The sequence below is a fragment of the Rhinolophus hipposideros genome (genome assembly GCF_964194185.1).
Source record: "Rhinolophus hipposideros genome assembly, chromosome: 14".
NCBI lineage: Eukaryota > Metazoa > Chordata > Mammalia > Chiroptera > Rhinolophidae > Rhinolophus > Rhinolophus hipposideros.
This window is the reverse complement of record NC_138060.1, coordinates 38981763-39007871: the sequence shown is the minus strand read 5'-3', so window position 1 is coordinate 39007871 and position 26109 is coordinate 38981763. Positions and strand designations below refer to the sequence as shown.

The window sequence follows — 26109 nt, the reverse complement described above, 5'->3', positions numbered from 1 at the left end:
TCTTTATGTCTTACAGTCATTCATTTCATCTAAATGCCTTCCCGTGCCTAACTTTTCAGTGCATGCCCTGCTTTGATGCCATTTTGTTTTCACATTACACATGCCTCCCTTGATATTTTTACTTGCTCTCTAGCGAGTAAGGTCCCAGGCCTTGCTCTCTAGAAGCAGGCACGGGAACCACTAATCATGGTCAGGTGTGCCCTGGAGTGCTGAAGGGTGCTTTGCTCTCCTCGAGCCAAGTGACTGTTGTGTTACTGAAGTGTTACAGGGTGTGGCAATTTTCTGGAGAAATTTTCTTGAGAAAAATTTCCTGTGTTCCTTAATGGAGCTTCTGATATTGAAGAGTGACAGATTTGCAGTGTGACATTTAATTTTAGTAAATATATCTTTTAAAATACCAAAATTCTGCATTTGAATAAGATCCACTTTACACATCGATTTTAATGTATATTCTCTAATTTATTCGGATAATAAACGTGAGAAAGGTGTTGTTAGCGCTGTATTCTTTACACACTCTCGTTTGGGTTGTCTTATTCAAAACTCCATAGTAAGATTTCTTATCAGAGATGAGCAAGACATAACTTTTGTTCTCAAGAAACATATAATCTGATGGGGGTCAACAGACATTAAATCATATTACAAGGCCTAAGAAATAAGTTAACTAGAAATACAAACACTGTTGAGAGTATTTAGAGGAAGAAGATACTGTATTTTATCCTAAGGCATATATTTTTTACACATCTCAACGTTTCTAAAATTGGCAAATATCTTACAATTTGATGGCATCTTAGACTTGAGGAAAAGTATATTTTGAGAGAATAATAAAGGCACATCGCTGTTAGGGGATGAGGAATTTAATTAAGTGGAGAAAGTTCTACGAAAAAGTGCCAGGGCAGGAAAGCCATAGTGTGCAAAAGGAACAATAAGTGCTTTTGGGAAGCTGATGGGCTCAAGAGTGACATAAGAAGTGACATTAGATAGCTGAGTTGAATCCACTTTATAGAAGATTTTGAAGGTCAAGCTGTGGAGAGGTAGAATTTTATTCTGCAGTGAGTGGGAAGCTCCTGGGGGGTTTTGAGAAGAGGAAAGTATGGTGCATGTTACATTGTGAATTTCTTGACCTCTATTTGGGAATGTAATGCTATTTTGAGAAGAGGAATTGAAGGAAGGGAAATTGCAGTGTTTTGAAATAATGACTTTAGTAGTTGAAAAGAAAAGAAAGATGTTACAGAGGTAAACTGACAACAATTGGTGACTGACTGAATGTGGGGTGTAGAGTAGGTGGTAGTGAGGGAGACTACTAACCAGAGTTAGTATGGGAGACTAGGACCCATTAGCTGCATAATGGAGGTTGAAGTAAGAAAACAAATTTGAACTTTGTTACTGTTGTGACTGACTCCTTCTGTCATGCATGTAGCAGGAAGTGGAGAAATTCAGGTCTGGAAGTCGGGAGGAAAGTTAGGGCTGATGACAAAGATCTAGGAGATAACTACAGACAAGATTATAATGGAAGAAATTCCAGGGATGAGTTCCATGAAGAGAATAAGAGAGTAGACGGAGAATATTAGAGAGCGAGGGAGAACTATCTACATTTTATAAACAGCTTTTTAAATAATTCACATGCCAAACAATACACTTATTTGAAAGTGTACAATTCAGTGGCTTTAAGATATTCACAGAGTTGTACAACCATCACTACAATCAGTTTGTGAACATTTTCATGATCCCTTAAATTAAACTTTATAGCTGAGCCATAGGCTTTACTATAATATTTCTGCCAAAGAGGCTGTTGGAATTTTGATAGCAATTGCGTTGAATCAGTAGATCACTTTGGGTAGTATTGATGTCTTAACATAAAATCTTTCTACCCATGAAGATGAAATGTCTTTCCATTTATTTAGGTTGACTTTAATTTCTTGCAACAATTTTTTTTTTTTTTTTTTGTAATTCTCAGTGTATAAGTCTTTCACCTCCTTAGCTAAATTTATTTCTAGGTATTTTATTATTTTAGATGCTATTAGAAATGGAATAGCTTTCTTAATTTCCTTTTTGGATCGTTCATTACAGGTATATAGGAACACAACTGATTTTTGTATGTCGATCTTGTACTATGCAACTTTGCTGAAATTGTTTATTAGATTTGGTGGCTTCTATATATATATACGTGGTGCCAAAAAATGTATACAAGTGGACACTTTGGCCAGCATTGCTCAAGCTCCTGGGGGGTTATGATGAAGCAATAGTTCATCATATTCAAAAGTTGTCTGGACGCTGACGGTAACCACTTTCAGCACCTCCTGTATTGTAGAAGTCAAACGTGACTTGTATTCATCTTTTGTTATTAGTATATATTCAGTATTACAATTTTAACACAGTTTTCCTTTCTTAAAATGTGTATATGTTTTTGGACCACCACTGTGTGTGTGTGTGTGTGTGTGTGTGTGTGTGATTATTTCATTTTTGAGTAGAGATACTCAATTTGGATGCCTTTTATTTTTTATTTTCTTGTCTGATTACTCTGGCTAGAACTTCCAGTACATTGTTAAATTGCGGAGGTAAAAAAAGGCATCCAATTTTTTTTCTGGATCTTAGGGGGAAAGAGTTAAGTCTTTCACTACTGAGTGTGATGTTAGTTGTAGATTTTTTCTGAGTGCCCCTTATTATGTTGAAGAAGTTCCCTTTAATTCCTGGTTTTCCAAGTGTTTTATTATGAAAGGATGGTTTGGATATTTTTAAATGGATTTTCTGCTTCAATTGATATGATTAGGTTTTTTTTCCCCTTCGTTCTATAATATTAATGTGTTTACATTGATTGATTTTTCTTATGTTGAATCATCCTTGAATTCCTGGGGTAAATCCCACTTGGTCATAGTGTATAATCCTTTAAAAATGCTGTTTACTGGAACTTTGTTGAGGATTTTTGCATTTATATTCACACGGGATTTTGGTCTCTAGTTTTCCTTTCATATGATGCTTTTGTTTGTCCTTTGTATCTGCATAATGCTAGCTGCATACAATGAGTTAGTATTTCCTCCTTTTTAATTTTTTGGAAGAGTTTGGAAAGAATTGATGTTAATTCTTTAAATGTTTGATATAATTTGCTGGTGAAGCTGTCTGCTCCTGGACTTTTCTTTGTTGGGAGGTTTCTGATTACTGACTCAGTCTCTTTAGTAGTTTAAGTCATTGAGATTTTTCTGTTTCTTTTTGAGTTATTTTAGGTAATTTGTATTTCTAGGAGATTGTCCACTTATTTGTCTATTTTGTTGGCATACAGTTGGTCACAGTATTTTCTTTTGATCTTTTTTATTCCTCTGAGGTCTATAGTAATATTTCCACTTTCATTTATGATTTTAGTTGTTTGTGTCTTCTTTTTATATTTTTCTTTTTTCTAGTTAAAGTTTTGTCAGTTATATTGATCTTCTCAGAACAACTTTTGGTTTTGTTGAGTCTCTGTTATTTTTATTTGTCTCTGATCTTGATTATTTCCTTCCTTCTGATAGCTATGGGTTTCATTTGCTCACTTTCTCAGTCCTCAAAGTGTAAAGTTAGGTTATTGGTTTGAGATCTTTTTTTCTTTTTACTGTAGGCATTTACAGCTACAAATACTCATCTGAGCACTGCCTTTAATGCATCTCATAAGTTTTGATATGTTGTTTTTGTTTACATTCATCTCTAATCTCTGATTTCACTTTTGATTTCTACTTTTACTGATTGTTTAAGACTGTATTAATTTCAGTATATTTATGACGTTTTCTTCTGTTATTCATATCTAGTCTTATTCTCCTGTGGTCAGAAAAGATACTTTGCATGACGTCTCCTTAAATTATTGAGACTTGTTTTGTGGATTTTACTGGAGAATGCTCCATGTGCACCTGATATGAATATGTATTCTGGTATTCTGTCGAGTGTTCTATAGATGCCTATTAAGTTTAGAAGGTTTATAGTGTTGTTCATGTCCTCATTGATCTTTGTTTCTAGATGTTCTTTCCATTATTGAAAATAGAGGGTTGAAGTCTTCAACTGTTATTGTAGAACTGTGTTTATTCTTCAATTTTGTTGGATGTAGGAAGCACTTCTGCCATTTTGTTATTTTTTTTCTATGTCTTATACCTTTGTTGGCCCTCATTTCCTTTATTACTGTTTTTTTGTGTGTGTGTTTAATTGACTTTTGTAGTCAACTGTTTTGATTCTTTCCTTATTTCCTTTTATTTATATTTTTAGATATTTTTTTTTGTGGGTACCATGAGGATGACTGTTAACATTTTAAATTTATAACAGTCGAGTTGAAATTGGAACCAACTTAACTGCAATAGTATACAAATCTCTGCTCTTAAAACACCTCTGTTTGATGGTTAAGACAACCCTCTCTGTTGTCTTAACCACAGGTTACATCTTCATGCATTGTATATCAATAACAGATGTATAAATTTAAAAATGTATTTGTCTTCTAAACCTTGTAAGAAATTTAAAAAAAATGAGGTTACAAATCAAATGTGTAATAACAGTGGCCTTTATATTTGCCCATGTGTTTATCTCCATGTGGAGATCTTCTTCATATGGCTTTGAGTTACTTTATTGTGTGCTTTCCATTTAGACTGAAGGATTCCTTTAGCATTACTTGTAGGACAGGTTTAGTGGTAATAAACTCTGTTGGCTTTTATCTTAATTTCTCCCTTATTTATGAAGGACAGTTTTGCCTAATATAGAATTCTTGATTGACAGTTTTGTTAGGCAGGGTTTTCCAGAGAAGTGTGATGTATGTGTGTGTGTGTGCACGTGTGTGTGCACGCGTGTGTGTGCATGTGCGCATGTGCGATTAGAAAGAGACATAAGAAATTGACTGATGTAATTATGGAGGCTGAGAAGTCCCAAGATCTGGGGCAGAAGCTGGAGACACCAAAGAACCAATGGTGTAGTGTCAGTCAGAGTCTGAAGGCCTGAGAACCAGCAGAGCTAATGGTATAATAAGGTAAAATGTTAAGGAAAAGTATAAGTCTGATTAAGAAAAAATTTAGGATAGTGATTTCCTATGTGGAATGTGGGGCAGAAGGTTAGAATTGGGGAGGAACACACCAGGAGCTTAAAGATATTGGTAATACCATACTTCTTAGTTTTAGAGATAAGTTTATCATATTCATTTTATTATTGTGCTTTATAATATGTATCACATGTATTCTTTTATACATTAGTTTAAAATACAAAGTTAACTTTTGTAAATATGTTTTTTTATAAAAGTACTTTTTTATGTAAAAGTAAAATTCATAGAAAAAAAAACCCTCAGCATTTGTAAAATTGAAATAATCCAGTGTTCTCTCTTGACTGCTCTCTTTTTGGCATCGCAAACCTTCTCAGGTCCAAAATCTTAGGGTTACTTTTGCCATCCTTGTACTAGGATTAATTTAATAGTGCTACATGCCAGGGATATTGTAATAAACAAAGCTTATCGTAAGTAATTTGTGAACAAATAAATGAATTAAGCAGTCTTTACCTTATCTTTTTTTCTCTCATACCATCAAGTCATTCAGCAAGCTCTTTCTGTTCTTATCAGTATGTCTGGATTAATCTGTGTTCCATTCTTAGGGTCTTTGTCTGGATTTCAGGCTTTTAGATGCCTGCACTATTTCCCAACTGGCCTCTTGTCTGCATTCTTTCCTCTCTTTACCTCATCCTTCTTACTGATACTGGATTAGTCTTCCTAAAACACTGATTTGGTCATTTTACACATATCTCAGAAAATTTTAATGATATAACGTTGAGGTACATGTTCTGAGGTCCATATTCTTTAGGTTGGGCACCAGGCTTTGACATTTTGTTTTCAACCAAGGGCCCACATTCACTTCTTTTTAGGGGACAGGTACCTTTCTTACCGGCTGCTTGGCATTTGGGTGTGGGGATGAGGTAGCCTGCCTGGGTGTTCTTACTCTTCATACTGTTGATAGCCTTCCGAGTCCTTCTAGCTTCAAACGTCATAGCCTTTTGTACTTGGACACCACTCTCAGAGAAACTCCTGTATTTTGCAGCAATTTTGCTAGATTACCCCCCCTCCCCATATCAATTAAGATCTCTTCTTTCTGGTATTCTTTTAAGTTTCTGGTCTACCCTCTGGTTTTCTAGTCTGGTTATGGTTGAAATCATTGTCCAGGAAATCATTATCATTTCAGTGTGCCACTGTTTCAGATAAGGTTCTTTGAGTGCCAATAACAGAAACCCATACAAGAATGCTTAGCCCAAAGAGCAATTTATATTAAAAAGCAACAAAGATATCTCATAGAACTAATGAGCAAGAATTGTGGTTGATATTTATAGGGGGCTGGAAATTAGGAACTACAAATTCCAGAACCAATTTTTTGGGGATTTGGTATGGGATGTGAGGGTACAATGTGCGTCAGTTCTCCATCTTGATTCAGTCTGATTCCACTTTTAGAATATATTTGCTCAGTAGATTCTTTTACATATAGAGGATTTGGTAATAGATATTTATTTCAGGAATGTCCAAATGTATATTTAGCCTGCTTTTATATTTAGAGACCACCATTTAGAAGTGTAAGCGTGATGAACTTGCCATAAATGATGACATTAATTGAAATATTTCAAGTGAGTTATTTAAAACTCTTTGTATGAGCTTGAAAGTTTTAAGAAATGTGGACCAAGGATCATAATTTTGAAGCTTCTAGGAAAAATAAGTTTTATAAAGTTAGAATTAATTCAGTATACTAATGCTAATATGCATCAATGTTGAGGAAAAAATCACCTAACAGAAAACAAGGCAAAGTAAAATAAAGAGAAGGGAATATAATGTAGGTCACTTTTCCCATTTAAGCTTCGAGTTTTAAAATAATTTCTTAAAAGTAGCACATGTGTACCACGTACATTTGAAGTTAGTAGTTGCAATGGCAGTCTTCTTTTGGAAAACTAATGATTCATTTTTTTGGAAAAATTTAAATTGTCACGTTATCAAATTTTAGCAAGGATATTTGGAAACCACAGGTATTATAGGCCGATGAGAGTGTAAATTGATAAGAACTACTTGGAGAAAGGTTGGGCACTGTCTACTAAAATGGAAAATATACACATAACCCAGAAATTTTACTTTCATATGGACCTTAGAACAGTAGGTCTCAACAAGAGCAATTTTACCTCCCAGCATACATTTGGCAATGCCTGGAGACATTTTTGATTATTACATCTGGGGAGTATTATTGGCATCAAGGGGTGAAGATCAGGGATGCTGCTAAATGTTCTACAATTCACAGGACAGACCCCACAATAAAGAATTATCCAGTCCAAAATGTCCATAGTGCTGAGGTTGAGAAGTCTTACTTTAGAGACCACATGTGAACATAGAGACTTGTTCAAGGATATTTGTTGAAGCATTGTAATAGTGCAAAATTAGAACAACCTAATTGTCCATCAATGGAAGAATAAAATGTGGTAAATAAAATGGAGAAATAAAATGTGGTTTGCATATGTGATTCAATATTTTGTAATAGTTAAAAGGAATGGTATATATCTATATCTACATCTATATCTATATATATCTAGATATGTACAAATCTATATATGTATATATGTATATGTATATCTATATAGATATATGTCTATCTCAATAGGTCTCAAAAATATTGTTGAATGAAAAAAAGCAAGTACTTTTCAGTATGACACCGTTTATGAAAATTGAAAAAATATATGAAATACAACTCATTTATTAATGTGTATATTATTTAATAAATATTTATTAATATGTATATTATTTAAATATGTAGATAACAATATAGGCAATGTAATAATTAGGAGGCTGCATGCCAATCTCATGATACTGGCTGTTAAAAAGAAGATGAAAAGAGGGGAATGGCAGTGAGGTGGTGAATAGTTGACTAACTTTGTTTCTAGTTCTTTGATAAATGCACATAAAATGAAGCAAGTATGGTTTCATATTATGAATTTGAATGCATAATGTGAATACCATTTGTTGTAAATTCTGGTTGGTAAGAATATGGATATTTGTAACATTGTTTAATATTGTTTATTTTTTATAGTTGTAAAATTTCTCATAAAAAGGCTCATCCATGAATTCCATATGCAACTTTATCTCCATTTAGATTTCATAGTACTTAATAGCGCATGCATTTTCTATTTTTCAACTCTTTCTGTCCAGGAAGTTAGCTTGGCTGCCTATGGAGAGGAGTGTAACTGTTTTTTGTATTTATTGTTTATTTTGTTGATAGTTGTGGAGAAGCTGTATTGCCTATCATTAACTACCAATTGTACGTAATTCACAAAAGTGAAAGACATCATAAAGAACTCCAGTAACTATTTATTTTGCTTTAACTGATTTTGCATATTAGAATATATAGAAATAATTGGGCCTTCCGCAGGAGCATGAAATATTTCTCGTATTTAGACACTCTGTTGCATTGATTTTTAAAATTGTTATTGTAAAAGTATTTGATTATAGTGGTTTAATCTTTTCAGTATCTGTTCAGGAAATTAAATTTAGGTATCTAAGTGATTCTAGGAACTTTACTTATAAAGTATACTTTTCAACCTTAACTAACATTTTTTGAATAACTGAAAGGTTTTATAAATGTTACAGAAGAGAGAATAATGGATACAGTGTCATAGCCAATATATTCTATTTAGAATACAAGGATTAGTTTTCATATATGGTAAAATATATTGACAGTAAAATAAAGTGGAGATAGTGTAGATTATTTCTTCATGATATAAAAATAAATGTCTCAAATATTCAGTGTAATTAAAAGTTATAATGACTATTCATGGTTTCCCTGAATTTAAATTATGTCAAATTAAATAACAGATTTAAATTACATTTATAATTATATAGAAATTTGTAATTTTTAAACAAAAATTGTTTACCAAAAATTATCCCAAAGTTTAAAAACTTAAAATCGCCTTTAGTTAATGATTTTTATTTACCTTTTTTAGAAATTAAATGCAAAAATTATAACCTATATTTCTTTACATGTAAGTGTCAATCCAATCAAAAGGTGACTAAAAATTAATGACTTTATTTAAAACAATACAGTTCTTAAAATTTAGATTAGATCTAATTCTTTTGTTATTTTATATAAATTATAAAAATGACTTAATTATGAAATTCATAAGGATAATTTAAATTCAGAATATTTAATTTAAAATAATTTGAGCTCAAATTTATAACTATGAATAGCTTTAACTCCTTAACTATAAAGAAATTAATCATATAACCTTTTTAGATAATTTTCTAATTAGGTGAGAACAAGGAATGAACTATCTCCGTTTGATTTTCTTGCTAATACTTGCAATTTAATGCTAGAGTTAATCCTTAATTGCTGAAAAAGAGTTGTCTATCACATGGTTACCAGTTATTATTCTATAATGTAATACGTGATAAATTTTAAGGATGACCTATTCAATAAATAAATGTTAGTTGAAAAGTTTTAAAATAAGAGCTTTCTAGCAGTGTGTGTATTTGTGTGTAAAGGTAGAGTTTGTGTTTAAAGGTAAGTGGATTCAAAGTTGCTGGAAAAGAATAGCCAATTAAACCTAGAAACTAATTCGAATGAGTTTTCCTTCAGGAATAAACTATGTCCTTCTCCAACAAAGGCGTGAGGTTCTGATATGAGCAGAAGGTTGCTATACCCATTTTAGCACTGGATATGTGACGAAGTAGTAGAAATATGGTGCATTCTTTTCAGGTTGAATTTTAGTGAGATATTATAGAATGGGAAAATTAAGAAAATTGTTTTAAAATGATACTCAATACTGAAGAAAATTAATGATTACTATTAGCAATTTTGGGTCCTATATTCCCAGACCCCCGTATATATGAGTTCATTGTCTGTTGGGGCACTTATTAGGGCTGTTTTGGTGGGAAAGCTGTGATTCTCTGAATTAGGACGTTAATCTTAAGATATCAGTGATTTTAGTTATTAGTTTTCCTGTAGCAGGCTCAAGTTCCCTATTAACAAATAGAAAAGTGAACTACTAGCCTTCATCTCTTCCCAATTTTAAGCCATTTGGATAAGTTTATGATAAAGAATTTTGGCTTTGTGGCTTTTTCATTATGGATGAAATGAAAAAAAAATTGCATTCTGCTTTTACAGAAAAATATATTATAAAAGTACATTAATTTTTAGTGTTATCTTATGTACAAACTTGATTGTTTATTCACTTTCATGTTTTAATTAGGAGTCGAGAAGTACCAGTGAAAAGCTTACAATTATGGGAACATTTTCTATACATAATGTGTGTTTGTATTTATGTAGGTATCTTTTTAAAGCCTGCCTTTTTCTCTCCACAAAGAAGACTTGAAGCAGTGAAGAATACATACAAATGTGATTATAACTGAGTAAAATCTCGAAAGGCATTATGGGATATTTCATTTTTCTTTTTTCTATTGGACTGGATTGGTTGTTAATTACACTTGGTGTAGGTTGTCAAAATTCTAAATCATAAGGCCAAATATTCTCATAGCCTGACCATGTGTCTGGCTGAAACAATGCTCCCTGCCTTTCTCTCCCCGACCCCCCAACTTCACCATAAATTCCCAGCTTAACTCCATCTTTATTCTGAACAACTAAGTTAAGATGTTTTGTGTTTTTTGTCTGCTCAGGCATTAACTGTGAATCAATATAACTATGGAATTGTCTGGAGAAGATTTCGCTTAATTTAAGGACCTTGCCCCTGAGCTTTTAAAAGTGACTTGAACTTTTGATTCTTAGTGGTTAAGTATGGATGACAATTTTTTCCGTTCTCAACCTTTACTTATTTTTACCCGACTTGAGTTTTAGTCTGTCTGCCCAGTTTTTTGTTTTCTATGTAAATTCTTTTTCAGTACCTTTAGAGGTAGCACCATGAATTTTAAGATTCAGTAAGCAATGAAAAAATTTAAAATCTTGCTAAATTGTTTGAATTTGGTAGCACTGCATCAAATAGGTTAAAAAGATCATTTCATTTAGTTTATTTGCTATATGTGCCTAATGATGATTGCACTTTTAGTATCATATGATGGGAATGGGACATGATGCTAAGAAGCAGCAGTTGATTAGAATTGGGATATCATTATATTGTTACATTCTATTTATGTAACTTTTTGTATATTTTTTGATGCTGTTGCCCATGTTCTTTCATTTTCTAAGCTTTTAGCTATTATTATATTTGTTCTGTAAAACCAGCATCCCGTAAGGTTATTGTGATGCTTCAATTAGATGTGTGTCAAATATTTGAATAATGACCAAACATTTATTTATTTATTTGTTTGTTTGTTTATATTTATAATTTGTGGGGGTGACAATGGTTAGTAAAATTACACAGGTTTCAAGTATACAATTCTGTAATACATCATCTAGTATATATCACATTGTGTGTTCTCTATCCAGAGTCACTTCTCCTTCCATCACCATATATTTGACTTCCTTTACCCTCTTCTACTATCCCTCCTCCCTCCTTACCCTCTGATGTCTGTGTCTATGAGTTTTTGTTTCCTTATTTGTTCGTCTTGTTCCATTGTTGTGTTCAGTTCCACATGCAAAAGAATAAAACGAGACTACTGTCACCATGTACCAAAATTAACTCAAAATGGATCAAAGACCTAAACATAAGACCTGAAACAGTAAACTGCATAGACAAAAACACGGGTACTAAAGTTATGGACCTTGGGTTCAAAGAGGATTTTATGAATTTGAGGTCAAAGGCAAGGGAAGTTAAAAGGTTAAATAAGTGAATGGGACTATATCAAACTAAAAAGCTTCTGCACAGGCTGGCCCGGTGGCTCAGGCGGTTGCAGATCCATGCTCCTAACTCCGAAGACTGCCGGTTCGATTCCCACATGGGCCAGTGGGCTCTCAACCACAAGCTTGCCTGTTCAACTCCTCGAGTCTCGCAAGGGATGATGGGCTCTGCCCCCTGCAACTAAGATTGAACACGGCACCTTAAGCTGAGCTGTCTCCTGGATGGCTCAGTTGGTTGGAGTGTGTCCTCTCAAACACAAGGTTGCTGGTTCGACTCTCGCAAGGGATGGTGGGCTGTGCCCCGTGCAACTAGCAATGGCAACTGGACCTGGAGCTGAGCTGCGCCCTCCACAACTAAAACTGAAAGGACAACAACTTGAAGCTGAACAGCCCCCTGCACAACTAAGATTGAAAGGACAACAACTTGACTTGGAAAAAAGTCCTGGAAGTACACACTGTTCAATAAAGTCCTGTTCCTCTTCCCCTTAAATCTTTAAGATTTAATAAAATCTTAAAAATAAATAAATAAATAAATAAAAAGCTTTTGCACAGCAAAAGAAACTATTGACAAAAGAAAGAGGCAGGCAACCAATCGAATAGGAGAAGATTTTTGCCAACAATGCCTCCAGTAAGGGCCTAATATCCAAAATGTGTAAGGAACTCATACAGCTCAACAACAAAAAGACAAACAATCCAATTAAAAAATGGGCAGAGGAGCTGGATGGACACTTCTCCAAAGAGGACATACGATGGCCAATAGACATATGAAAAGATGCTCAACATCACTAATCATCAGAGAAATGCAAATAAAAACCATAATGAGATACCACCTCACACTGGTTAGAATGGCTATTATCAACAAGGCAAATAATAACGAGTGTTGGAAAGGCTGTGGAGAAAAAGGAACCCTCAGACACTGTTGGTGGGAATGCAGGTTGGTGCAGCCGCTATGGAAAGCAGTATGCAGTTTCTCAAAAAATTAAGAATAGAATTACCATATGACCCAGCAATCCCTCTCCTAGGTATATATCCAAAAAATCTGAAAACATTTATCCGTAAAGATATATGTGCTCCGATGTTCATTGCAGCTATTTACGGTGGCCAAGACATAGAAACAACCTAAGTGTTCTTCGATAGATGATTGGATAAAGATGTGGTACATATTCATGATGGAATACTATTCTGCCATCAGAAAAGACGAAATATTACCATTTGCAATAACATGGATGGATCTTGAGATTATTATGCTAAGTGAAATAAGTCAGAAAAAGTCGAGAACCATATGACTTCATTGATATGTGGGATATAAAACTGAAAAATGACCAAACATTCATACAGATTTAAGTTACGATTCTCAGGAGACGTGATGCCGTAATTTTTGTTTTACCAAGTAGGTTTGTATATACATTTATTTTCTGCTAGATGTCTGAGCATGGTCTTTTTTAATGAACTGCATTTATAAATAAATTTGTCCTGCTTAGAGGATTTGATAGGTAAAGTATGCTGAAGTATTATATAGCTCACCTCACACTGAAAAGGACAGTTAATAGAAATTGGAATCTGGTTCATTTCAATATAATTGAAAATATATTCAGTCTGCCCACATAAGATTGTAATTTTTTGTTTCATAAAGTTGCACATTAAAAAATAACTAATAAACTAAACACAATTTTGGCTGTTTGAACAGTGTTTTCACTGCACTGGACGAGGAGATCAATAGCTCTTGAAACTTGGTCTCTAATAACTTTCTGTACTAAGTCCACTTGTCTCTATTTTGTTTATTTAGAATACAAACAGCTCCAGTGCTTAGTTTTTTAAAAACTGATAGATAGCTGGCCTGGGATTATGTTGCAATATTGTAGTGGATGTTTTCTTGCATTTTAGGCTGTCCATCTACATCTTCAATTAGTTTGGAAAATTTTCGACTATTATCTATTTGAATATTACCTATAGTCCCTTTTTTTATGTTCTTTTTTTAATCTTGAGCTATTTGTGTTTTAGATCATTGCTACTCAAAGTGTGGTCTTCAGATTAGTGCTGGTCTGCAAACTGCTTTTATTGGTATGTAATGAATAAGGACAACAATTCAAAGTAAGCATTTAGAAACTTTTTGTAGGAAATTGATATTACCATGACATCTAAACACATGGTTTATAAAAAAAAAATTAACTTTTATTACGGTTTATAGAAGTTTTTGTCTGCAATTTGTTGGCACTTTAAAAAAATGGTCCATCATCCCAGGTAGTTTCACAAGTATTTTGTAAGACCTTCTCATTCTATTTTTTGTGTCTCTTAACTGCTCTTACATATTTTTTTTCTGTCACTCTAAACTGCATTTTAAGTAGGTTTTAAGTCTTTCCGTTTACTAATTCTTTGTATTGACTTTATAGTTTAGCTTTTATACTGAATGAAAAATTTTACGTTTGTTTTTTATTTCTTGAAGTTTAATTTATGCATATGTCTATATTTTAAGCTTTTCTATTGCTGAAAACATACTTATATAATCTTTCCAATGATTGAAGAATCTGTGGTCTAATTCTGCTTAGAATTATTGGCTCTCATTCATTGTGTCTGGTATCCTTGTATGTTTTGTGATTTTTAAAAAAAATTTTATTTGACTTGGATTTTTTAGAAAGTTGTTGGATTCTTTGAGGCCTGGATTAAAATTATTTTTTCTCACCAAGAATTCGCCTATGGTTTGCGCAGATGCCTGGGATCATAGTAGTTGCAGAGCACTTTAAATGACATCTTAATAGGAGATTCATTGCATCATACAAGTAGTTTGAATTTGTGTGTATGTGAACCTTTAGGAAGGTTTGACTTTGTGGTTAATGTCAAGAGAATTGATGAAACATTCTCGAAATGACAAAATCAGAGAGATGGAACACGGATTAGGAGTTGCCAGGGTTTAGGAATGGTGGAGGCGAGGGGTGAGTGTGAGTATAAAGGGATAATAGGAGGGAGTTCTTCATGGTACCTTTTTTGCTGTTAACATGATGATATAGCCCCTTGCAGTATTAGCTTTATGTTGGTGTTTCCTTTTGATAGACTTTTTAGAATCTTATCTCCTGAGCCTTGTGTAACCATCCAAGTGTAAGCTCAGTTTCGCAAGTGCTAGGCACGTGCTCTCAGGATGAAATCTGGATTCTGGTTCGTTTATTCTAGCTCATTTTGTTTATAGCTTACGTGGACATTGTACTTTCTGGCTATCTAAGCAGTTTGTTAAAGGGGATTTTCCCACTAATTTTAAAAGTTGTATCTAGTAGTATTAAATTATCTAGTTTGTCACAGTGCTGGAAATCAGTGTTCCCATCTATCTGTACTTTAGTTTTAGCCAGAATGTTGTTATTTATGCCTCAGCTTTCTTATATTTTTGTTTTTATAATAAACTATTTTTCTTTATTTCTTTGGTCTATTGGACATTTAGTGCAGGCCCGTCACAATCTATATCCAGTCATGTTTTTTAATCTTGTTTCCCATTGTTCTTGCACTAGCCAAATTATAGTTTATTAAAGTCATGTATTGTAGCCACCACCATTCGTTTTTACTCATGTCATTTCACCCTATTTAAATGTTGTCTCTTCTTTTGACTCCAACTGCTCCTTCTAGCACTGTTGACATTTTGGGCTGAGTAATTCATTTCTGTTGGGGGGCTATCCTGTGCATTATAGTATGTTAGCAGCATCCCTGACCTTTACCCATTAGATAAATAGTATCTCCCATTTGTGACAACCACAAGTGTTTACATACATTACCAGTTGTCTTTTGGGGGGCAGTATCTTTCACGATTGAGAACCACTGTTGTAGCCCTATATGAATTTGGTCTCAGTTGAAGAGCCTTCTCTGATTTTCCCTGCCTATGGCATTTACCTTCTGGATTTTTTGTAGTACACATTGTTTGGATTGTACATTTGCCCCTTATTACATATGGTTGTGCATTTCTTACTCTCCCTCTCTGCCGTGTGTGTGCGTATGTGATTTCCCCATGTTCTAGGTGTACTTTACTTTTTTGTTTGTTTGCTATCTTGATCAACCCTATACACTTGTTAGTAGTTTTACATATATCAATTGCTTGCTCTTTTCCTTTTTTTTCCATTTTTTATATGGTAGTAATGGGGGTTTAGAAAATGAATCAGTCTAGAAAATGTGGAGAACTTTGAGGCATTCTAAGTTCTAATATTTTATTAATGATAATTATGAGACTTGCAGAAATTACAATTAATACTGATTAACAATAGTGTGTATACCCAGTAGTAATTGGAAAATTCATGACAGTATAAGATAGTTATAAAGATATAAGAAAGATGTAATTTCTGTTAGATATATCCATTATATAAATAACCAGAAAAATGTGCAGTAGAGTAGAAATTAAAAAAAAAAAAGCAGACTGAGAAATACAGAAAATGGAAAGATTTGTAGAAGCATGAACTAGGAATGATTAGTTCTACGGAGTGAGATGAGCAAAGTAATCAATATGTCGAGGTAATTGTTAGGAATGATGGATGTAGCATCTGGTTAGGAGTGACTTCTGTAAAGCTGACAAGTGTGATATGTGAATGTAAGTTGCAAACAAGTTGGGCATATAGAGGTTAGCTTTGTACTAACAAAGAGTTACAGATTTCCCTCCAACTTAAAAAAGGTATCAGCAAATTCCAAGTAACAAAATAAATTGAAGCTTGAATCTAACTACTTTTTACAAGGTGCTTTTCCTCATGTAGCCCAAAATTTTCATGAAAAGTAATCATAATATGTGTTCATTATAGAAAAACTAGAAAGTAATGAAAAGCATGGGGAAAGTGAAAGGTAGTTACAGTTCCAAAAGCCTAAGCCACTATTTTCATTTAGGTTAATTCCATTCTCTTGATTTTTATATGGTCTCTCTCTCTCTCTCTAGATATAGTCATATGAGTTGCCTATATGTTTGTGTAAATATGTGCTGTGTATGTACATATGTATTTATTTATATATTTATGTAAAATGGGTTACTTTATATGAGATGTTTTATAGCCCGTTGTTTTTCATCTAATATTATGAACATTTCTCCATATGTATGTATGTACAAGGTGTGATAAAAAAGTAGTGAATGCTGCTGCTGAGTGCCATCCAATGGGAGGGCAGGGATCTCCAATGCAAGAAGCGGGGTGTTCAACCTTAGTAACAGTCTGTGACAAGTTTCACCTTGTTTAGTGCAGTCAGTCAAGTGTGAGCTGTGGTTGAGAGAAGGTGTGTTTTAAAATGTGCTGCAAATCATTCTCCATCATGACAACGCTCTGTGCCACACATCGCTTCTGGTATAGGCAATTTCTGTCAAATAAAAACATTATGGTGTGTCCTCATCCACCTTATTAACTGAATCTGGCGCCGTGAGACTTCTGCCTCTTTCCAAAGTCAAAATGATTCAGGACATCGAGGTAGCCATGACAGCTCAAGTAAATACACTCACGAAAGAGGATTTCCAGAGCTGCTTCAGAAAGTGGCAAGAGCGATGGGATAAGTGTGTTCGAAGCAAGGAGGAGCATTTTGAGGTGGATTAGTAGCAAAGCATCTTTTACTGTAATGAATTTTTTAAATTTAAACACTCACTGTATTTTTTGATCACACCTCATTTGTATATTTATATAAGGTAGGATTTATTTTATATGAAATGTTTTCTAACCTGTTTTTCATTTAGTATTATGAGCGTTTTTTCATATCAGTAAAATTCTTAAAAATGACATTGATTGCATAGCATTCTGTTCTGAGATTATCCCCAAATTTATTTAACCATTCACCTATTGTTAAATATTTAGGTTTTCTTTCATGTATGTGCTCACATACACAAAAACACACACACGTTCATATACATATAATTTACAGTGAACCATTCTAATGAAAAATTTTGAGTACATCTCCCATTTTCTTTGAAGAGTTGTAACCTCCACTGCAGTCTGTTTCTTTATATGTTGCCCCCCAAATTCTTTCTACTTGTCTTCCTTAGTAAAAAGAAGCCCAATTCTGTACCTGGGTGTTATTACCAATGTTGGAGACTACATTTCCTGTCCTTCTAAGTGATTATGTGTGGCCAAAGCAATAAGCTATGGTTTATAAGCTGTATGCTGAAATATAATATGAGAGTTATAAGGGAACAGAATGGGGGCCTTTCTTTACCCATCCTCTCTGCTGTCTGCAATGTGTATGCATTAGCTGGAGTTTCCAGAGCCTTCTTGGGGGATGAGATGACTTTTAATAGAAAGTGTGTGGTATAGCAAAAAGATGGAAGAACTTGGGTCCTCCATAGTGGAGCTGCCACATCAGCCTTTGATTGTCTGCTTCTAGACGTTTACATGGGACACATTCTCTCCCTTTGTTTCTTCCTCTCTTGTTTAAGTCATTATATTTAACAATTTTTTGTGGCTGAGGAAGGATATTACCTAATCCTATCTGATTAAGTGTACCATTGTTTAATGCTCTATGTAGTAATGTGATAGGTCAAATACAAGGAAACACGCATTGTGTCGTGGTAGATTCTAGATCCATGTTGAAACCAAAATCTACTTTGAGACTGGAGAGAGATTAATTGGTATTAAAAGGTAAACACTTAAAATGATACATAATTTGTAGAGCTCTTTGATAATATTGAATTTTGTTCTCAAGTGCTTTTAATAATTATAAATATTACTTCAGAAAACACTTGTTAGCATTTAGGAATAAAAGCCCCCAAAACCCCACGAACCTTTGAGGATATATCTCTTCAAGATAGAATAATTCCTTCAAGCCCTATGAATTTTTAATATTATTAAATATCTTGGCTAGTCACTTTGACAAGATCAGCTCATAAATGTGACTTTTAATGCTCTTGTATTAACTATTGGAAGAATTTTGATAAATGAAATTTTTAAAACACATTTTTTATAACGACTTTTTTTAGCATTGATTCTAAGAAAATTATTCATAACGTTGGTGAAATAAGCTAAGGATACACATTAAAAGAATTAATAGACTTTTTGGGAGCAGTTTTAGGTTTACAGAAAAATTGAACAGAAAGTACAAAATTCCCATATATTTGTTCTCCCAGGGATACACATTTTTATCTAGGGTATTCCATTGCATGTAATGCTACACATGTAAAAAAATAAACTTTACATCCCTGAACCAAATATGCATTATTTTATATAAGAAAACCATGCACTGCTATTATTTTATTCTAACTCAGGGTTTTCCAATTTCAGCACTACTAACGTTGTAGGCCAGATAATTCTTTGGTGTGAGGGGCTAGCTTGTCCATGGTAGGATGTTTAGCTACATGCCTGAAATCTACCCACTAGGTCCAGGTAATGCTCTCCAGTGTCACAACCAAAAATGGCTCCAGGCCTTGTTGGATATCTTGGGGGGGGGGCAAATTGCCTCTAGTTGAGGACCTTTGCTCTAATCAATTTATGACGTTTTAGGATTTGCTGTGTTTTTTTTTTTTTAGGTTGGGCTCAAAGATAAGGGATCTGTAGTTTAATAAACCTTCACATGGAATCTGTGTAGACAAAATTAGACTCTTCCCTGTCACTTGGAGACCTTAAGCAATATGTATAGTCTTACTGAGCCTGTTTTCTTGACTATAACATAGGTAAAATATCACCTAACTTGAAATATTATTTTAAGAATTCATTGAGATAAATTATGTAAAATACTTCGATTAATTTTAGTTTCCTTTCTTCAAATGTTGTGCTATATTGTTTAATTCCTTAAATTTGTCAAAAACCCATTGAAAGCCTTTATTTTTGTGGGAAAGGCTGTCATACTTTGGGATCTAATGTTCATGGGTTTCAAGAATACTATACTGTAGTTGGTTAAAAACTTGAAGTATAATAAATGCTCAATTAAGATTTATTTATGAGGTCAATTGTGTTTTGACTCTTTGGTGATCTAGTTAGATTGTCACTACATTCATACTGTAACAGTTAAGTGATTTCATGTGTTCTTTCATGGACTTTGAGCTTCTCAAATTGAGTATAGTATTAGATGTCAGCCAATCACTTTATCCTTCGAAATTTTGTGTTCATGTCTGAAATCTTATCTATTTTAACAGCTTGTATGTCAGATCCAATAGGGAAAGTTGACCTCTGTTGTACTCAGTCCATTAAAGACTTCAAAAAACTTGACATTGTTTTCAGCTAATAATGTCCACATCTCATTGCTACTTTGTAGAATTGTAAGACATTGTTCACTAGTGAATGGAATGCCATCTGTAATAATTAAGGTTATTCTTACTGTTCTACCCCTGCAGAAAATTTCCAAAGACTTGGTGAAGGAAGAAGACTTTTCTGGTAGGAAAATAATCAGAGAGGCTATAGCACTATTATACTGTAAGTATTGCTTTGAAACATAAGTGTAAGTTAAGAATATTTTAAGTGTCCAATTGTTTGTGGGAAAGTATGTTAGGCAAAGATACATGTAAAATATAGAGGAAGATATAATCATGTTAATAATTCATAAGAAGTAATCCTATGTTGTCTTTTAAAAATTGAAAAATGTGTTCTTATGTACTGAGATGAAGATTTTACGATAGCATTGAAAAATATTTCTAATTCTAACAAGGATCAATCTAGTTTATGTACATTTGCTTATTTAAAACTATCAGAATCCAGAAAAATCATTCTAGTTTTGTAGGTTTGTGATTTGTTTGGGTGACTTATTGTTTAGGTTATTTTGCAGAATTATTTATTTGCTGATTTATTTATGTATTTCATTATTTATTTATTTGATTATTTAGTAAATTATTTATCTGATGAATTATTAATATATCTTCATGACATGCTTTAAATTATTTACAACTTAATTTTGAGTTTATTGCTTTTAGACGCTGCATTGTTACTGACTAGTTTTGATTTTTTTTTTTTTCTTTGTGGTTCTTTAAAATTAAAGTATTAGCTCTAAGGCAAAAGTATATTCATTGCAATGCCCATGGATTTTTTTTTTAAGTAATTTATGGTAGAGATAAAATTTTAGTTATGTTTTGTTTAGCACCAGATTTACCTGTGTAGGGTTATCGGTGATAGAATGTTTGTGTGTTGTGTGCATACTTAGCCTAGAGTCCCTTACAAATTAATAATACAGACTATCTTCTGTAAACTGACGTGAACATCTAAACCTCAAACCTCAGTCCACATTACCCTTTGTACCTCTAAAGGACAGGTCTGTATTTCTTACTTGCTTTAGAGTGAATAACTGAGTCTTAGTTATTTTATTTTAGTGGCAAATCTATTTTACTACTGGAATATTTTTAGGAAAGTTCAAAGAAATGAAATCCAACTTAGATTTGGATCCCTGAGATATAAATTTGACTGATGTCACCTTTGTTTTCTTAAATTCCCATTATATGTATTTGGAAAACAGCATGATGTTTATATAGATTTTTATATCAGTCATAGTGACATTTATTTCATAGCATATCTCTTATGGAAAGTTTTATACCACTTTAATGAACTAAAATGGACAAGGGTCTTTATAAATGCAAGCTATGGTTTCTCTGACTTTGCTAATAATTATGTAGGTGTCTATTTTTAACTAAATAAGGTATATCTTTTTTCTGACTCTGTTTCATAAGATAGTGTAGTTATTAGGGCTCGCTTGTTGAATGGGTTTAATGAATAGGTTAAAGTAGTTGTTTGGGTAAAAGAGAGTCATATGTACAATATGGTCTTTCTTTTGTGTTTGCTTGCAGTGTATTACTGTGTACTTTTATTTACAGTTTTAACATTTCAGAGAGAAGTAGCATTGTACATTTCAAGTCAGGAGGCTGTTGAAATACAGTGAAAATGACCTCTGTACACAGGTTGTAAATTATGCATATATATACCCAAATTTCTTGTTTTGAAATACTGAATATATGAATATTTAATTAGAATATTGCTTTAGTATATTTTTCATATACTTGCCTTAAAGACAGTGGTTTCATTTGATATGTATACACGGATTTAAAAATACAGATAACTGTACATGTCTGTGACTTTTTTTGTTCTGGAAATGAACAACCGTAGGTACTGTTAGATCCAGAATTTTGTTTTAAACTGTGCTTCAGTATGTCAGTGTGTACTTCTTTAGAAGACAAAAAGCTTCCTTCCCCAATGTTGAGTAAGTATTAGTTGTCATGATAATACACCCAGCTCTCACCGTTAACATATATTTGTGGACTACTACCTGTGTCATCTCAGTGGTCTTTCATTGGATGATATACATATGTGCACATACACATATGCACATACATGTGAAATTTTCCCGACATCAAAATAATTTTTCGAACTTGTTTTTGAAAAGAGACATTAATGGAGATTATAATAATAATGATAGCTAGCAATTATTGAGCACTTACTATGTGCAAGCACAGTGTTTTTGTCTTTTAATGGATTGTTACTCTTCACAGTGAGATAAGTATAGTTATTGTCTTTATTTTACGAATGTGGATGCTGAAATTTAGAGATGTTAAGTAACTTGCTCATTGCCACACAGCTGACAGTAAGTGATGGATTAGGACTCGTTTAGTTTGACTCTGAAGAGTCTTTCTTAGCCCGTTACAGTTTTGTATATGTAGTTTTCACCAGAGTTGTTTTATTTTTGTTAGAGAATGTACGTATTTATCTCTGACAGGTTTAACTTGCTAAATATCTTCACTTTGCATAACACTGGGTCATCTTTTTTAAACAGAAGGCAGTACTTGAACTTCTTGAATTTTTTGATTTGATTCTTCTTGTAATCCTATATAGTGGACAAGAATTACATACTGAGGAAGGATTTGTGCTTCAGAGAAATTATATGTTTGCTTAAGAGATATCTAATACTCAGACCAGATCTTTTGACTTTTGAACCCAAGGCAATTTCCAGGGCTCTATTAGGTCAAGTTTAATTTTCTTGTAAAAATAATGGTATTATCAGGGTTAGATATACGCATATTGTTAAAAAGAATGTGATGCCTAAATTTTTATAGAAATGTTCACAAAGAATTAAATTGACTCTAAGTATAGTGTTTGATACACAGGTAAGTTTTTAAATTGTGCATAAAAAAGAAAGTAACCAATTGTAATTTTAAACATTTAAATGCAATTATATAAGAGATTCTGGGGAACCTCAGAGAGTAAGGAAAAACAATGTGAATTTTGTGTGAGGCTAAGAGAAAAGGATCTTTCCAACCCTGTTTACTACCTGCAGGTGAAGGGAAACCTCCATCCTGGGTCCGAAATACACAAAGGATATCAGCAAACAGATGAGTTAGACAGTGACCGAGTCTGGGCAGTGTTGGTATGAGTACCTAAGTAACTGCATCTGTGTGAGTGGCAGGGTACTGTGTGAATCCCTCAAAGTTTTCAGTTAGATTTTTCAAGTAAATAATTAGTGTTACATTATAAAATCCTCAAAACCCATGATTTAGGTAATATGAAATACTATAATAGCTAGGATGAACATATAATTTACCTACCAATTCAGGAGGTATTACTGTTGGGAAGAGAAAGATAAGTATGGCAAAGTTGGTTATAGTACAGTAGATAGTTCTAAAGTTTTCATATCATATAGGAATTTTTATGCTTATTTTTGCCTTGTGAATCTTCTAATAACATATTTGATACTGGACTGAAAACTAACCTTATTTGTTATACCTTCAGAATTTATAATTTTATGTTGGATGATTCAGTGATCTTTTTTTTCCTTAAAAAACCATGTTACATGTTACATATACTGATAATTTGGCAGTTTTTCCTTGGTGAAATTTTGTATGGGAAAATAAGTATCTCTAGAAGAGAGTTGCTTAAAGGTTTTGTTTTTTGTGGTTTTCTTTTTAATTACCTCTTGACACATATTTATCTAACATGGCATATTACATTATTAAAGTTCATAATTAGATTATTAAATTTAAATTTCTAGTTAATTTTCATTTAGAGAATAGATGATTTAAGTTGAACTAGGTAACCACTGGCATATTTTTATTTGAATCTACATTAAAAAGAAAAATTCTCATGCAATCATTCTTATTCATATGTATAATATCAGAACCCTTTTTGTTCAGAAAGGCCTATTATGCCTAGTAACAAAAGTAGGAGTTTCCATGTGTTCTGCCTGGAGTTTGTCACAGTGTGAAGCACTTAGTGAAATATTACTATAGTTGTAAGAGTAATAACATAGCTTATGTTGGCTCTGAGAGTAGCTCCTTTATAATTATGACAAGAAAAAGTACAGCCAAAGGTCACATTAAATACAAGATTTCTTTCACACCTCATCCATTTTGTGGATAGCATGTGAAGTAGTTTGCGTACCTGCATTGATATTTTAAGAGAGCAACCCAAGGTTGATCCCAGGGAAGTGTTTCAAATATCTTTCCTCCTATCTCCCATGTGGTTGCAAAATTTGGCATGAATGTGTATTTGAATTCTGGACTAATTAAATAGACCCTTATTAAATTTTGAGTTTGCAAAATAAAAAGGAACTTTCATACCGCAAAAATTTCATAGGGCACTGAATAATAATGACGACATACAAGTGCCTTTAATAATACAGACACTATACTGACTCAATGCAGTCTTCATATTGATCACCGTAGTATCGATATTGCTCGCTGAAACAGTAAATACCCAACAAAATAGAAACAACAACAAAAGCAGAAAATAAAGTTACATAGATGAAGTTATATAAGCATCAAATGCCTATACATATCCAGTCTATTGATCAGCTCCTATTTTTGACTTTACTTTGGCTAAGTAGAAGTTGGAATATTAAAAAGGTCATACATAGAAAAGCTTACTATCAAAAAAAACTCATGTAAAGAGAATATACATATGTTGCAGAGTGGTTATCAAATCCCTTTAAGTCATCCTCTGTATACAATATCAAAAAATGTAGACTGAAAAAATGATGTTCGGAAGAGGATAAAATTGGCAAGTTAAAATAATTGATAAAAGCATTTCTGTTTTTAAATTTTACTTAAATTTATTGCTGTGACATTGATTAATAAGATTATATAGGTTTTAAATGTGCCATTCTATATTATATCTCTGTATACGGCATTGTTCACCACCCAAAGTCAGATCTCCTTTCTTCACCAGATACTTAACCCCCTTTACCCTCATCTCCCTTCCCCCACCCCCATCCCCTCTGGTAACCATTATACTGTTGTCTGTGTCTATGAGTTTTTGTTTGTCTTGTTTGTTCATGTGTTATTTCTAGTTTTATATTCCACATATGAGTGAAGTCATGGTTCTTGACTTTTTCTGTCTTATTTCGCTTAGCATGATATTCTCAAGATCCACCCATGTCATTGCAAATGGCAGTTATTTCATCTCTTTTTGTGGCCCAGTACTATTTCATTGTATTTTTGCACCACATCTTTAACCAGTCTATTGAAGGATACTTTGGTTGTTCCCATGTCTTGGCCACCATGAATAATGCTGCAGTGAACATAGGGGTTTTCAAATTTTTTGAGTAAAGACCCAGAAGAGGGATTGCTGGATCTTATGGTAACTCGATTATTAATTTTGTGTGGAACCTCCATACTGTTTTCCTTAGTGTCTATACCAGTTTACATTCCCACCAGCAGAGTATGAGGGTCTCTTTTTCTCCACAGCCTCTCCAATGCTTGTTATTACTTGTCCTGTTGATAATAACTGTTCTAACAGGTGTAAGGTGGTATCTTATTGTGGTTTTGATTTGTGGTTCCCTGATAGCTAATGAAGTTGAACTTCTTTTCATATATCTGTCGGCCATTTGTATGTGTTCTTGGAGAAGTGTCGGTTCAGGTACTCTGCCCATTTTTTAATTGGATTTTTTGTTTTTTTGTTGTTGAGTTGTATGAGTTCTTTATATATTTTGGATATTATCCCCTGATCGGAGGTGTTGTTTGCAAATATCATCTCCCATTCAGTTGGTTACCTTTTTGTTTTGTTCATGGTTTCTTTTGCTGTGCAGAAGTTTTTTAGTTTGATATCTTTCTGTTTTTTCAAATACTTTTTTTCTGTTGTTTTCCCCATTACATGTTTCTTGCTATAAGACTTCTGATTTCCTTGATATTTTATAAATGAAAATTTACTGTACATGAAGTATGAGTAATAATAGAGTTCAAAGATGAAATTTTATTTTGTCCATAAGGCACCCAAATAGAGTGGCACAATTTTGCACTTAAAATATGAAAAATAACACTAACCAATCAATATTTTGGGGGACTCTGAAATTAATAACTATTGACAACCATTTTGAACTGTTGCTCATTTTGTAATCGTTCTCTTGCTTCACAGAAACTATATTGTTAAATTTTGTTACTGATTTCTTAAATGAAACCTAATTACAAAATAACCCAATTAACTCATATTGTGTGGGAAAACCTGTGTAAGGGCATTTTTGTATAGATACTTAGTTTTGTTCAAAG

At 33.2% G+C, this 26109-nt stretch overlaps 1 protein-coding gene across 6 annotated transcripts in view; it reads left to right on the top strand.

Annotated features, from left to right (window-relative positions):
* TBC1D5 (TBC1 domain family member 5) overlaps positions 1 to 26109 on the top strand; it is a 503965-nt gene that overhangs the window by 16900 nt on the left and 460956 nt on the right. For all 6 annotated transcript variants that reach the window (XM_081072580.1, XM_081072576.1, XM_081072581.1 and 3 more), the window contains exon 2: positions 19990 to 20068. The gene's annotated coding sequence lies outside the window, so the exon portion shown is untranslated. The remainder of the gene's footprint in view (positions 1 to 19989; positions 20069 to 26109) is intronic.